Here is a 13339-nt window from a genome sequence, read left to right on the forward strand (position 1 = left end):
CTTTTGTTGGTCTCCAGGTCCAAGGGCACGTGGTGAGCCTGCTGTCCAGGTGCCTTCTTGGCCTCGTACAGACCTGATTTTGTGGTTTCCATGTCCATGGGCCCATGGTGAGCCAGCTGTAAAGCTGCCTCCTTGGCTGGTCACAGAGGTGGATTGTCGCTCTCCAGGTTGAAGGGCACCAGGCATAATGACAGTCAAAATGCCTTCTTATCCCATTAGACAGCACAGTTCTTGTTTTCCAGGTCCAAGGACACATGGGAAGCCTGTTGCCAAGGTGGCCACTTGGCCAAGCCAAGAGCTGAGTTGCTGGTCTCCCAGTCCAGGGGTACAGGGTGAGCCTCCTATCTAGGTGTCTGCTTGTCCTAGCCCAGATCTCATTGCTTTGGCTCAAGGTCCAAGGGAACGCATTTAGCCCACTATCCCGGTGCCTGCATAAGCCACCAGACAGCTCCATTTTTGGTCTCCAGGTCCAAGGGCACTCGGTAAACCTTTTGTCAAGGTGCCCCCTTGGCCAGGCAAAGAGCTGAGTTGTTGGTCTCAGGGTTCTAGGGCACATGGTCAGCCACATGTCTAGGGGTCTGCTTGGCTTAGCCCAGAGGTCCTTTGTTGGTCTCCATGTCCATGGGTACATAGTGAGCCAGCTGTCCAGGTGCATGCTTGGCCTAGTAGAGACCTGATGTTGTGGTTTCCAGGTCCATGGGCCCATGGTGGTCCAGCTTTGAAGTAGCCTACTTGGCTTATCATGGAGCTGCATTGTTGGTCTCCAGGTCCAAGGGCACATGGTGAGCCCACTGTCCTGGTGCCTGTTTGGCCAAGCAATGAGAGGCATTGTTGGTTGCCAGGTCCAAGGACACATGGTGAGCCTCAAGTCCAGTTGTCTGCTTGGCCTAGCCGAGAGCTCTTTTCGGCTCAGTATCCAAGGGCCCATGGTGAGCCCACTCTCAAGGTGCCTGCTGGGCTTACCAGACAGCTCACTTGTTGGTCTCCATGTCCATGGGCACATAGTGAGCCAGCTGTCCAGGTGCATGCTTGGCCTAGTAGAGACCTGGTGTTGTGGTTTCCAGGTCCATGGGCCCATGGTGATCCAGCTTTGAAGTAGCCTGCTTGGCTTATCATGGAGCTGTATTGTTGGTCTCCAGGTCCAAGGGCACATGGTGAGCCCACTGTCCTGGTGCCTGCTTGGCCAAGCAATGAGATGTGTAGTTGGTTGACAGGTCCAAGGGCACATGGTGAGCCCATTGTCATGGTGCCTGCTTGGCCAAGCAATGAGAGGCGTTGTTGGTTGCCAGGTCCAAGGACACATGGTGAGCCTCAAGTCCAGTTGTCTGCTTGGTCTAGCCATGAGCTCTTTTCTTGGGCTCAGTATCCAAGGACCCATGGTGAGCTGACTCTCAAGGTGCCTGCTGGGCTTACCAGATACCTCAATTGTTGGTCTCCATGTCCATGAGCACATAGTGAGTCAGATGTCCAGGTGCATGCTTGGCCTAGTAGAGACGTGATGTTGTGGTTTCCAGGTCCATGGGCCCATGGTGATCTAGCTTTGAAGTAGCCTACTTGGCTTATCATGGAGCTGCATTGCTGGTCTCCAGGTCCAAGGGCACATGGTGAGCACATTGTCTTGGTGCCTGCTTGGCCAAGCAATGAGAGGCGTTGTTGGCTGCCAAGTCCAAGGGCACATGGTGAGCATCAAGTCCAGTTGTCTGCTTGGCCTAACCGAGAGCTCTTTTCTTGGGCTCAGTATCCAAGGGCCCATGGTGAGCCCACTCTCAAGTTGCCTGCTGGGCTTACCAGATACCTCACTTGTTGGTCTCCATGTCCATGGGCACATAGTGAGCCAGCTGTCCAGGTGCATGCTTGGCCTAGTAGAGACCTGATGTTGTGGTTTCCAGGTCCATGGGCCCATGGTGATCCAGCTTTGAAGTAGCCTGCTTGGCTTATCATGGAGCTGCATTGTTGGTCTCCAGGTCCAAGGGCACATGGTGAGCCCACTGTCCTGGTGCCTGCTTGGCCAAGCAATGAGATGTGTTGTTGGTCTCCAGGTCCAAGGGCACATGGTGAGCCCATTGTCATGGTGCCTGCTTGTCCAAGCAATGAGAGGTGTTGTTGGTTGCCAGATCCAAGGGCACACGGTGAGCCTCAAGTCCAGTTGTCTGCTTGGCCTACCCGAGAGCTCTTTTCTTGGGCTCAGTATCCAAGGTCCCATGGTGATCCCACTCTCAAGGTGCCTGCTGGGCTTACCAGACAGCTCACTTGTTGGTCTCCAGGTCCATGGGCACATGGTGAGCCTGCTGTCAAGTTGCCTCTGTGGCCATACAAAGAGCTGATTTGTTGGTCTCAAGGACAAAGAACACATGTTGAGCTCAGTGTCAAGGTGTCTCCTCAGTCTATCAGACTGCTGAGCTGTGGCTCTCCAAGTCGATGGGCACATAGTGAACCCACGGTCATGGTGCTTGCTTGACCAAGCAAAGAGCTGAGTTGTTGCGGTCCAGGGCCAAGCGTACATGGGGAGCCCACTGACAAGGTGCCTACTTAGCTTGTCAGTCAGCTCAGTTGTTGGTCTCCTGGTCCAAGAGCACCTGGTCAGTGGGCTGTCCAGGTGCCTGCTTGGCCTAGGGGAGAGCTGATTTTTTGTACACTGGGTACAAAGGCCCATGGTCATGCTTCTGTTGAGTGGAGTCGCTTTCCCGATACAGTGCTGGGATGCAGGAATCATGGTTTCATGGCTCTTGGCAAACCTGTTCTCGGGGCTTACTTGCCTTGTGCTACATTGGGCTGGCCCACTTGAGGTATGGAGGCTCCTTGTCCACCAAGTGTCTGTGTGAATCATCGGCCCAGTTTCAAATGGGATCAGAAGCCTCCCAGTCTCTGGGATCTTGGCAGGTGCTCTGTTCTGAGGCCTGACTTTCTCTTTCTTAGGCTGTGTTTGAGGATTGATGGTCTGTAGGCTCCAGGTTAGCCAGGTTTCTGGGGAATTATTTTGTCCACTGATGATTTGTTTCAGACAGTCCATGGATGGAGGGTCACTGTTGCAATGACTAACACTGCATACAGAGATGTGGTGATTCCTTTTCCCAGTACCTACTTGTTTTGTAAAATTCCCTCTCTGCCTGGTGTCTCCAGACATTCCACACACTGTGCACATCTGGGTCGGCTGGATGTTCAGAGCATTCATGTGCCCTGTGCTGGGCCAGGTTGGAGGGCTCCAGAGTAGTAGTGTGTCCAGTGTTCCCTCAGGATGTGGAACCAGCTTTCCTGTACTGAACACGCCTGTGACCCGAGAGGTGTGGGGCCCAGCTGGCTGAGAATCCATGGTACTCCGGTAGACAGTGTCCCACTCCCACGTGCCAAATGAGAATGTCTCCCTGAGGGCCTGGGCCAGCCTGCGAGTGCGAAATGGGTCAGCGAGTCAGCGTGTACGGGTTCGGGGACTATCCGGACCACAGAGGGGCACAAAAGTAGGTGCTAACATGAAGGTGGTGTGTAGCATATTGGAGAGAGGCCCGGGGCAGGTGGAGTGGGCAGGGGGCTTGCCATGGGCAGGGACAGGGAACAGGACATAGAAGTCGAGGAAGAGCAGCAGGAAGAGCTGTGAGTGAACCACCATCTCTCTTCTCACTGCAGCCTGGGCTGTTGCCAAGCTTTTATAACTGCCCTGGGACATCACAATGCCTTCTTCATGTGATGTCACCACCATGTGGTGTCACCAATGTGTGCTGGCCAATCACCTGGGATTTCTCAGATTGGCCTCATACTGGTGACCAATCACCAGGCAGGTCAGCTGGCCAATTACTGATGGCTTTCTCAGTGACACCCCTGACTGATATCATCACATGGAAACCATGTTTTAAAAGGAAAAGAGGCAAAACGTCCTTCAAGAGGAAAAATTAATATTTGAGTTATATTTAGACTGATGGGCATAGTGAGGCTGAAAGATTCAAACACTACAAAGGTTAATCTGCCACACAGAGGCACCATTAATTAGAACACTAAGGTGGATATTAATAAAGATATGGAGCATTAGACACCATGAAAGGTCACAGTTGTACTTAAGTCAGACCACATGTCCATAGAAAATGCTACTCTCAGCTTGTCCATCAAAGCTTAAATAATACGTGGAAAAAATGGTAGGCATTACGTGTAGGACATCTTCCCACAATAAACGTCAACCTGGAGCAGATGAAGTGGTGTCACCAGGAAGTACCTGCTTGCCCATATCATAGTGGCCATTAGCTCTCATAGAAGGGGGGCAACAAAATACACCCTGTCACTGGGTTCATAGTCTTCATGTCGAGCAGCCAATCAGGAAATTCTGGGGGGAAGAATTACATTGCTCTCCTCCCTCAAATACAAGTTCATACTTTTCAAATCATTCTGTACACTCAAGAAATCAATCAAAGGTGTGATCATATACTTTCTGAAAGTATACAAGTAGAAACATGACCGCCATTGGGAAGGCAGGAGGATGGAGATTTGAATCAGGTGTAGTAGAGCTGACGATACCAAGGAGGGGAGGGCAGTCTGTTTCAGGAAGATACCACAAAATAATATAAACAGCTGGGTGCAAAAGCAGAACTTTTTCAAGTCTGGATAATGAAGAGGTGGTACCTAGATACCTTGTTATATTACTCAGTCACCAAAAGATTGACACCTTGTCATTTGTAAGAAGGAGGATGGAACCAGAGGGTATTAACGCTAAGGGAAAGAAGTCAGTCACAGAAAGCCAAATGCCATATGATTTCCATCATAAGCATATTGTAAGAAACAAAACCAATGAATATAGGGGAGAGGGAGAAAAAAAAAGATGCATATAGAGAGGGAGGCCAACCATAAGAGACTCAACATTAGGGAACAAACTGAGGGTTGCTGGAGAAGAGGTAAGCTGGGACATGGGGTGACTGAATTGTGGGCATCATGGATGGCATTTGATGAAATGAGCACCACATATTATATCCAACTGATGCATCACTAAATTGAACCCCCAAAACTTAAAAAATAAAGAATACTTTCAGGGGCATTCCATAGCTCTTCCCCACCAGCACATAAGAAGTTCCAATAAAGTACTTGTTGAACGAGTGAGATGTCAGATGGAGCCATCTCATCTCTGTTAAGATACACAAGCTCTAGAGCTCAGGGGAGAGAAGAATGAGAACAGAGAGGTACTCTGGAAGGAACGGGAGCAGATGGGCTTCCCCATGTGGTCCTTGAAAAGAAGAAGAGAGTGTGTGGCCTGGCCACACACCGCACCAACCAAAGGGGCACACAGGAAAAAGCTGGCAACAGGTGGGTTTGACTTAATTTGTGGTTGATTTTCTAGTTCTTTAAGGTATAAAGAGATTTGGTGTATTTGGGGTTTTTCACTTTTTTTTTTCTTTTGAGTGAGGCTTGGGTGGCTATATATTTCCCCTTTTGGACTTAGGACTAAGGACTGCCTTTGCTGTATCGCATGGGTTTAGAACAATGTGTCTGCATTCTCATTAGTTTCCATTAATTTTCTTGTGGTTGAGTTCCAGTTTCAAAGCATTGTGCTCTGATAATTTGGAGGGAATAATCTCAATCTTTTGGGATCCTGAGTGTCTGCCTTTGGCTCAGGTCATGATGTGTGGGTTTTGTGATCAAGCCCTGAGTCAGGCTCCCTGGACAGTAAGGAGTCTGCTTCTCTTCCTTCTGCCCCTCCACCATGCTCATGCTGTCTCTCTCTCTCTCTCAAATAAATAAATGAAATGAAATATTAAAAAAATAAAACTATTAAACCTTTGGTAGATTGGCCAACCATTAAAAAAAAAAAGATGCTAACACTACTGCTATATAATATACTAATAATAGAATTACTACTATCAAAATTTGTGACAAAATATGACTACAAATTCTATAGATATTAACAGGACAATAAGGAATTATTATGAATAATTATATGGCTATAAATTTGACAATGTTGAGGACATTGAAAAAAATCCATAACCTATGCAATCTATCACAGTTTACTCAAAAACAAACAAATAACCTGAATAGTCCTATAAGGGACATTGAGTATATAGTTAAAGCCTTCCCCCAAAATAAAACTCAAATCCCATACAGCAATCACAGCTGAATTCTAAAACAAGAAGTAAAGAAGGAAGGAATGAAGGGAAAGGAAAGGATAGGAAAAGAAAAAAGGAAGAAAGGACGATAGGAAAAACAAACAAACAAACAACCTAACCCTACATAACCTGCTCCATAAACCTAAAGGGAAGACACAGAAACTCATTCATAGAAGCTGGTATTAATCTGATTACCAGAGGCAGACAAAGACATTATAAGAAAAGAAAATTACAGACCAGTATCCCTCAGGAATACAGATGCCAAAATTCTGAAAATACTCTTTGGCAAATTGAATTCAACAATACATGAAAAAGGAAGTTACATCATGACAGAGTAGGGTTGATCTCAAGAATGCAGGTTGCTTTAACATTCTAAAACCAATGAACAGAATTTACATATTAACAAATTGATAATAAAAAAATCATATGGTTATTTCAATTGACAATAGAAAAAATTGACAAAATTCAGTATTCGTGATAAATTCAGCAGGCGAGGAATAGAAGGGAAATTCCCCTGTCCTCTTAATAGCAAGTGTAGGAGAATGATGTTTATCATCACCACTTCTTTTCCACAATATATTTAGACTTCAGCCAGAGAAATCAGGACAAAATGGGAAATAAAGGGAATCTAGATTGGAACGAAGAAGTAGAACTATCCTTGTTTATAGACAAATGATCATCTATGTGGAAAGTTCAATAGAACAAGCAAAAAAAAAAAACTACTAACAGTAATAAGTGAGTTTTTCAAAGGTACAGGATACAAAACATACAAAGAACAACAACCAGCTGTATTTCTGCATACAAGCAACAAACTCTTAAAAAAAAACTCTGTTTACAAATAGCAGTTAATATGAAATGCTTAGGGTAAATATGATAAAATATGTAAAATATGAGTACACCAAAAAAGATAAAATGCCGCTGAGGAAAAATAAAGAAGACCTAAATAAATGAGACGTTCATTTTGTTCATGTTGAGTTGGAAGATTCCGAATGATTAAAATATGAGTTCTACCCTGATCGATCTACATATTCAGAATCCTAGTAATTTGAAGAAATCATACAGAGTATGTTATCCAATAACAGGAGAATTAAAATAGCAATTAATAACAGAAAAGCATTGGGTGGAGTCAAGATGGCAGGGAAGTAGGAGGAGGCGCCGTTTCAACCTGTACCCTAAAGTGAGCTGATTATCAACCAAATAACTCTGATCACCCACAAAATCAGCCTGAGATCAGAATTATACACGTCTGGATCTCTGCAGGAGCAGAAGACGCCAGTGGCAGGTAAAGCAGAGTGGGAACGTTGGACTGATATCGGAAGATAAACAAAAGGGGGAGGGGGCCACCAGAGGTGACCGATTGGAAAGTAATACCCCAATACGAGAGTGCCCTGCATCTGGGGACCAGCATTAACTTGGAGCCTGGGTGAAAGCCCAAGAAAGAAAGAAAGAAAGAAAGAAAGAAAGAAAGAAAGAAAGGAAGAGCGAGCAAAGGACCGTGGGGGGAAATAGTGGGATTCTGGGCGGTTAGGAACAGGGGCTTAAGTCCCTGGACCCAGGACAACCTCCCCTGGCACTGAGCCAGAGAGAGTGCAGCAGAGAAACCAGGTCTTTGTCCCTGACCTGCCAGCTGGCCTGAGCAACCAGCTCCGTGTCCATGAAGGCCTGGAGTCCGGCTCCCATGAGGAGCTGGGAGCCTGGCCAGACAGCAATCCTGAAATGCATGCCTCCCACATCCTCCCCTGGGAGAGGTGCTCAAAGGTGCTAGCCTGGAGGTCTGGCATCCAGAAAAAACAGACATTCCTAGCCCGGGCCAGCGGGAAAATCTCAGTATGCGATTGATGCTTGGAACCTCTCTGGCAGTCTGGAGCTGCCCAGACAGCCGACGCTGCCTTGGTATTGGGTACCATGAGGAGATCCTGCATCCCCAGGGACCGTGAGTCAGAACCTACTCTGCCAGCAGCTCTGCAGAGCATTCTGAGGCTTCTCTCTGAGAGGGAGGTCGGGGTGCAGTTTGCTCTCCTCTAAACCTCCAAAAACCATCAAAAGCTGTCAAAGCAAGAGAAAACAGATGAAAGAACATAAAAACCTCTAGAGAACAAAAGCATGAAAAAAATGGTTTCCTCAGAGCCCACCTCCTTGAGGGGGGTGGGAGGACCTAACTCAGGGAACATCATAGTATGAAAACACACGTGGCAGGACCCTCCCCCAGAAAACCAACCAGCACGGAAGAAAAAAAAAAAAAAGAAGAAGAAGAAGAAGACTACAAGAGAACAACCACCACTACTTCATAAATACAACTTTTAATTTTAACTCTTTACCAACATTCTGGTTCTTTTTTTTATTTTATATACAAACAGATAATTTTTAACCTATTTACCATCACACTGAGATGTCCAGTACATCAAATTCCTTAATAACCTTCTAAACTGAACTTTTAGATACATACACCCGTGTTTTTCTTTTGCTTTTCTATTTTTTTAATTTTTTAAAATTTTATCTTAGTTTAGTCAGGTTTCTTCTTTTTTAATTTTTATTTTCTAATATACATATAGAGTTAAACTTCAAGGTAATCCCCTTTCCCCAATCAATGCTACCCTAGAGACAAACCAATTTTTAATCTCCCTGTATCTTAGGAAAGCTGAGTCCCTTAACAAAAACATCAAGATATATACAGGAAGAATCAAAGTAACCTTCCTCGCCCACACTGAGAATTTATAACCACTTTCCAAACTTTTCCTTCTACCTGTGTTTCTGTGTATTTGTGTTTGTCCTGATAGTATATAAATCTTATACTTGGGATTCTTTCTGATGAGTTTCTTCATTTTTTTTGCATATATATATATATATAATTTTCTCTTGTCATATAAATCTTACCATGGGGCCCATTTGGGCTGAGCCTTCTCTTTTATCTTCCCTTTTTTCCTGTCTCTCTCTCTCTTTTTCCCCCTTTTTTTTCTTTTCTTTTTTTTTTTCTTCTGCTCTATTTCTTTTTCTTTTCTTTTTTCTCTCATTTGGGTGGGGAACCCTGATTGCACAGAAGGTTCCAGGGTGCACCTTGACTGCACCACAATCAATACATCTAGCGGCATCTGTTCATTCATCTCTTACCAAAATGACTAGGAGGAGGAATGCCCAACAGAAGAAAAATACAGAGGATGGACCTTATGCAACAGAGCTAATGGCTATCGACATAGACAATATGTCAGAAAAGGAATTCAGGCTAACAGTTATTCAGGCAATAGCTAGGTTGGAGAAAGCCATGGATGACCAAACGGAATTGATTAGGGCAGAACTGAAAGCCACCAGGGATGATGTTCACAATGTTAGGGCAGAACTGAAAGCCACCAGGGATGATGTTCAAAATGCTCTCAATGGATTCCAATCTAATATAAATTCTCTAAAAGCTAGGGAAACTGAGATAGAAGATAGAATTTGTGATCTGGAGGACAAACAGATAGAGAGAAAGGATCAAGAGGAAGCCTGGAACAAACAGCTCAGAAGCCAGAGAAACAGAATCATGGAAATAAATGATGCCATGAAACGTTCCAACGTCAGAATTATTGGAACATTCATGTACTAGCGGCAGACAGGTTTCCCCCAAGGTTTTAGATTCTCAAAAGTCCTCGTGACACTTTATAATTAAAATGAGTAATTATGATTCTAGACAGACCCTCTTAAAAGCAGCTAGGACAAAGAAGCTCCTGACATACAGAGGAAAGCCCATTAGAATAATGTCAGACCTGTCCACAGAGACCTGGTAAGCCAGGAAGGGCTGGCAAAATATATTCAGAGTACTAAATGAGAAGAACATGCAGCCAAGAATACTTAATCCAGCAAGACTGACATTCAAAATGGATGGAGAGAGAAAGAGTTTCCAAGACCGGCAAGGCTTAAAAGACTATGCAACCACCAAGCTGACACTGCAGGAAATACTAAGGGGGATTCTATAAAAGAGAAAAAATCCTAGGAATATCATTGAACAGAAATATAGAAACAATCTACAGACAGAAAGACTTCAAAGTTAACACGATGTCAATCAAAACGTATCTATCAATAATCACTCTCAATGTGAATGGCCTAAATGTGCCCATAAAATGACACAGGGTTGCAGATTGGATAAAACGACAGGACCCATCCATATGTTGCCTAGAAATGACCCATTTTGAACCTAAGGATACACCCAGACTGAAAGTGAAGGGATGGAGAAGCATCTTTCATGCCAATGGGCCTCAAAAGAAGGCCGGGGTAGTAATTCTAATATCAGATAAATTTGACTTTAAATTAAAGACCGTAGTCAGAGATACAGAAGGACACTACATAATTCTTAAAGTGACTATCCACCAAGATGATTTGACATCTTTTACAATTAACAATTGTAAATATCTACACCCCCAATATGGGAGCAGCCAATTACATAAGAAAACTATTAATCAAGATAAAGAGTCAAATTGGTATGAATACATTGATAGTAGGAGATCTTAATATGCCTCTCTCAGTAATAGACAGATCATCGAAGGAGAAAATTAATAAATAAGAGCATTGAATGAAACATTGGGCCAGATGGACCTCAGAGACATATATAGAACATTCCACCCTAAAAAAACAGAATACTCATTCTTCTCAAGTGCACATGGAACCTTCTCCAGAATAGACCACATACTGGGTCACAAAGCAGGACTCAACCAATACCAAAAGACTGACATTATTCCCTGCATATTCTCAGATTACAATGCTTTGAAACTGGAACTCAATCACAAGGAAAATTTCAGAAGGAACTCAAACACCTGGAAGCTAAAGACCACCTTGCTTAAGAATGTTTGGATCAACCAGGAGATCAAAGATGAACTTAGCCTAAACAGTCTTAAAAAAAAAAAAAAAAAAAAAAAAGAGAGAGAGAGAGACCAAATTTAGTGGACTTACATTTCCTCATTTACAACAAAGTCATGATGTCTGACTTTGTGGTAGTGGCATAAAGACAGAGCTTTAGAACAATGGAACAGAATCAAGAATGAACAAAAATATCCATACATCTATACATCTAGTGGAGGTCAGGCAGTTGCCATAGTGAGCACTTTAAAGAAGTAACTAGTAAAAAAGTACCTTGGGGGAAGATGGTGCAGTGAGGACCCTAAGGTCACCTTGTCCCCTGGAGAAAACTAGATAACACTCATCTCAGTGTAAATATTCAGAAAATGACCAAAAGACTGGCAGAACAAATCCACAATTAAAGGTAGGAACATGGGTGTATGTATCCAAAAGTTCATGTTAGAAGGTTATTAAAGAATTTGATGTACTGGACATCTCAGTGTGGTGGTAAATAGGTTAAAAAATTGAAACAAGATGGGATTGGGAGGGAGACAAACCATAAATGACTCTTAATCTCACAAAACAAACTGGGGGTTGCTGGGGGGAGGTGGGATTGGGAGAGGGGGAGCGGGCTATGGACATTGGGGAAGGGAGGCGAACTATAAGAGACTATGTACTCTGAAAAACAACCTGAGGGTTTTGAAGGGTCAGGGGTGGGAGGTTGGGGCAACCTGAGGGTTTTGAAGGGTCAGGGGTGGGAGGTTGGGGGAACAGGTGGTGGGTAATGGGGAGGGCACGTTTTGCATGGAGCACTGGGTGTTGTGCAAAAAGAATGAATACTGTTACACTGAAAAAATAAATAAAATGGAAAAAAAATATAAAAAAAATTTTCTGTATGTATATAAAAAAAAAAAAGAACCAGAATATTGGTAAAGAGTTAAAAACAAAAGTTGTATTTATGAAGTAGTGGTGGTTGTTCTCTTGTAGTCTTTTTTTTTTTTTTTCTTCTTTCCTGGTTGGTTTTTTGGGGGAGGGGCTTGCCACATGGGTTTTCAGACAATGATGTTCCCTGAGTTAGGTCCTCCTGCTCCCCTCAAGGGGGTGAGCTCTGAGGAAACTGGTTTTTTTTCAGCCTTTTGTTCTCTGGGGGTTTTTATGTTCTTTCATCTGCTTTCTCTCACCTTGACAGCTTTTGATGGTTTTTGGAGGTTTAGAGGACAGCAAGCTGCACCCCGACCTCCCTCTCAGAGAGAAGCCTCAGAATGTTTTGCAAAAGCTGCTGGCAGAGTCAGTTCTGAGTCACTGTCCCTGGGGATGCAGGAGCTCCTCATTGTACCCAAAACCAGGGCAGCAGTGGCTGTGTAGGCAGCTCCAGGCCGCCAGAGAGGTTCCGAGCAGAGATCGCACACTGAGATTTTCCCGCTGTCCCGGGCTGGGAATGTCTGTTTTTTCTGGATGCCAGAGCTCCAGGCTAGCGCCTATGAGCACCTATCCCAAGGGAGGGTGTGGGATGCGCGCATTTCAGGATTGCCATCTGGTCAGGCTCCCAGCCCCTCACGGGAGCCAGACCCCACTTGTTCTCCGGAGCGCTGGTGTTCAGGTGCACTGGGGGCTCAGGGATGGAGACCTGATTTCTCCGCCACACTCTCTCTGGCTCAGCGCCAGGGGAGGCTGTCCTAGGTCCTGGGACTTAGGTCCCTGACCCTAACCGCCCAGGTTCCCACTATTACCCCCACGCGATCATTTGCTCTTTGTTTTTTGCGTGCTTTCAACCAGACTCCAAGTTAATGCTGGTCCCCAGACGCAGAGCTCTCTTGTGTTGGGGTATTACTTTCCAATTGGTCACCTCTGGTGGCTGCCTCCCTCTCTTTTTTTATCTTCCGATATCAGTCCAAAGCTTCCAGTCTGCTTTACCTGGCGTCTTCTGCTCCTGTAGAGATCCAGACGTTTATAATTCTGATCTCAGACTGATTTCATGGGTAGTCGGAGTTCTTTGGTAGGTAATCAGCTCACTTTAGAGTACAGGTTGAAACGGTGCCTCCTCCTACTTCCCCGCCATCTTGACCGAAGCTAATGTTTTAATTGAAGTATAGTAGACACACAGTGTTGCCTTTGTTTTAGGCATACGATATTATGATTCGAACACTCTAATTGTGATGCTATGTTCACCACAAGGCTAGCTGCCATCTGTCACCATACAATGCTGTTATAGTATCACTGACTATGCTCTGTGTTTATCTTTCATCCCAGTGACTTACTCATTCTGTAACTGGAAGCCTGTATCTCCCACTTCCTTCACCCATATTGTCCATGCCACTACTCCCCTTCCCTGGTTCAATCACTTTGTTCTCTGTATTTATAGGTCTGTTTCTGTGGTTTTTTTTTTTTTTTTTGGTACATTTGCTTTGTTTTTTAGAAAAAAAAAAATATCAAGTGATTTGTCTTTCTCTGCCTTA

This window comes from Meles meles, chromosome 3 (genome assembly GCF_922984935.1).
Source record: "Meles meles chromosome 3, mMelMel3.1 paternal haplotype, whole genome shotgun sequence".
In the NCBI taxonomy this organism is placed as follows: domain Eukaryota; kingdom Metazoa; phylum Chordata; class Mammalia; order Carnivora; family Mustelidae; genus Meles; species Meles meles.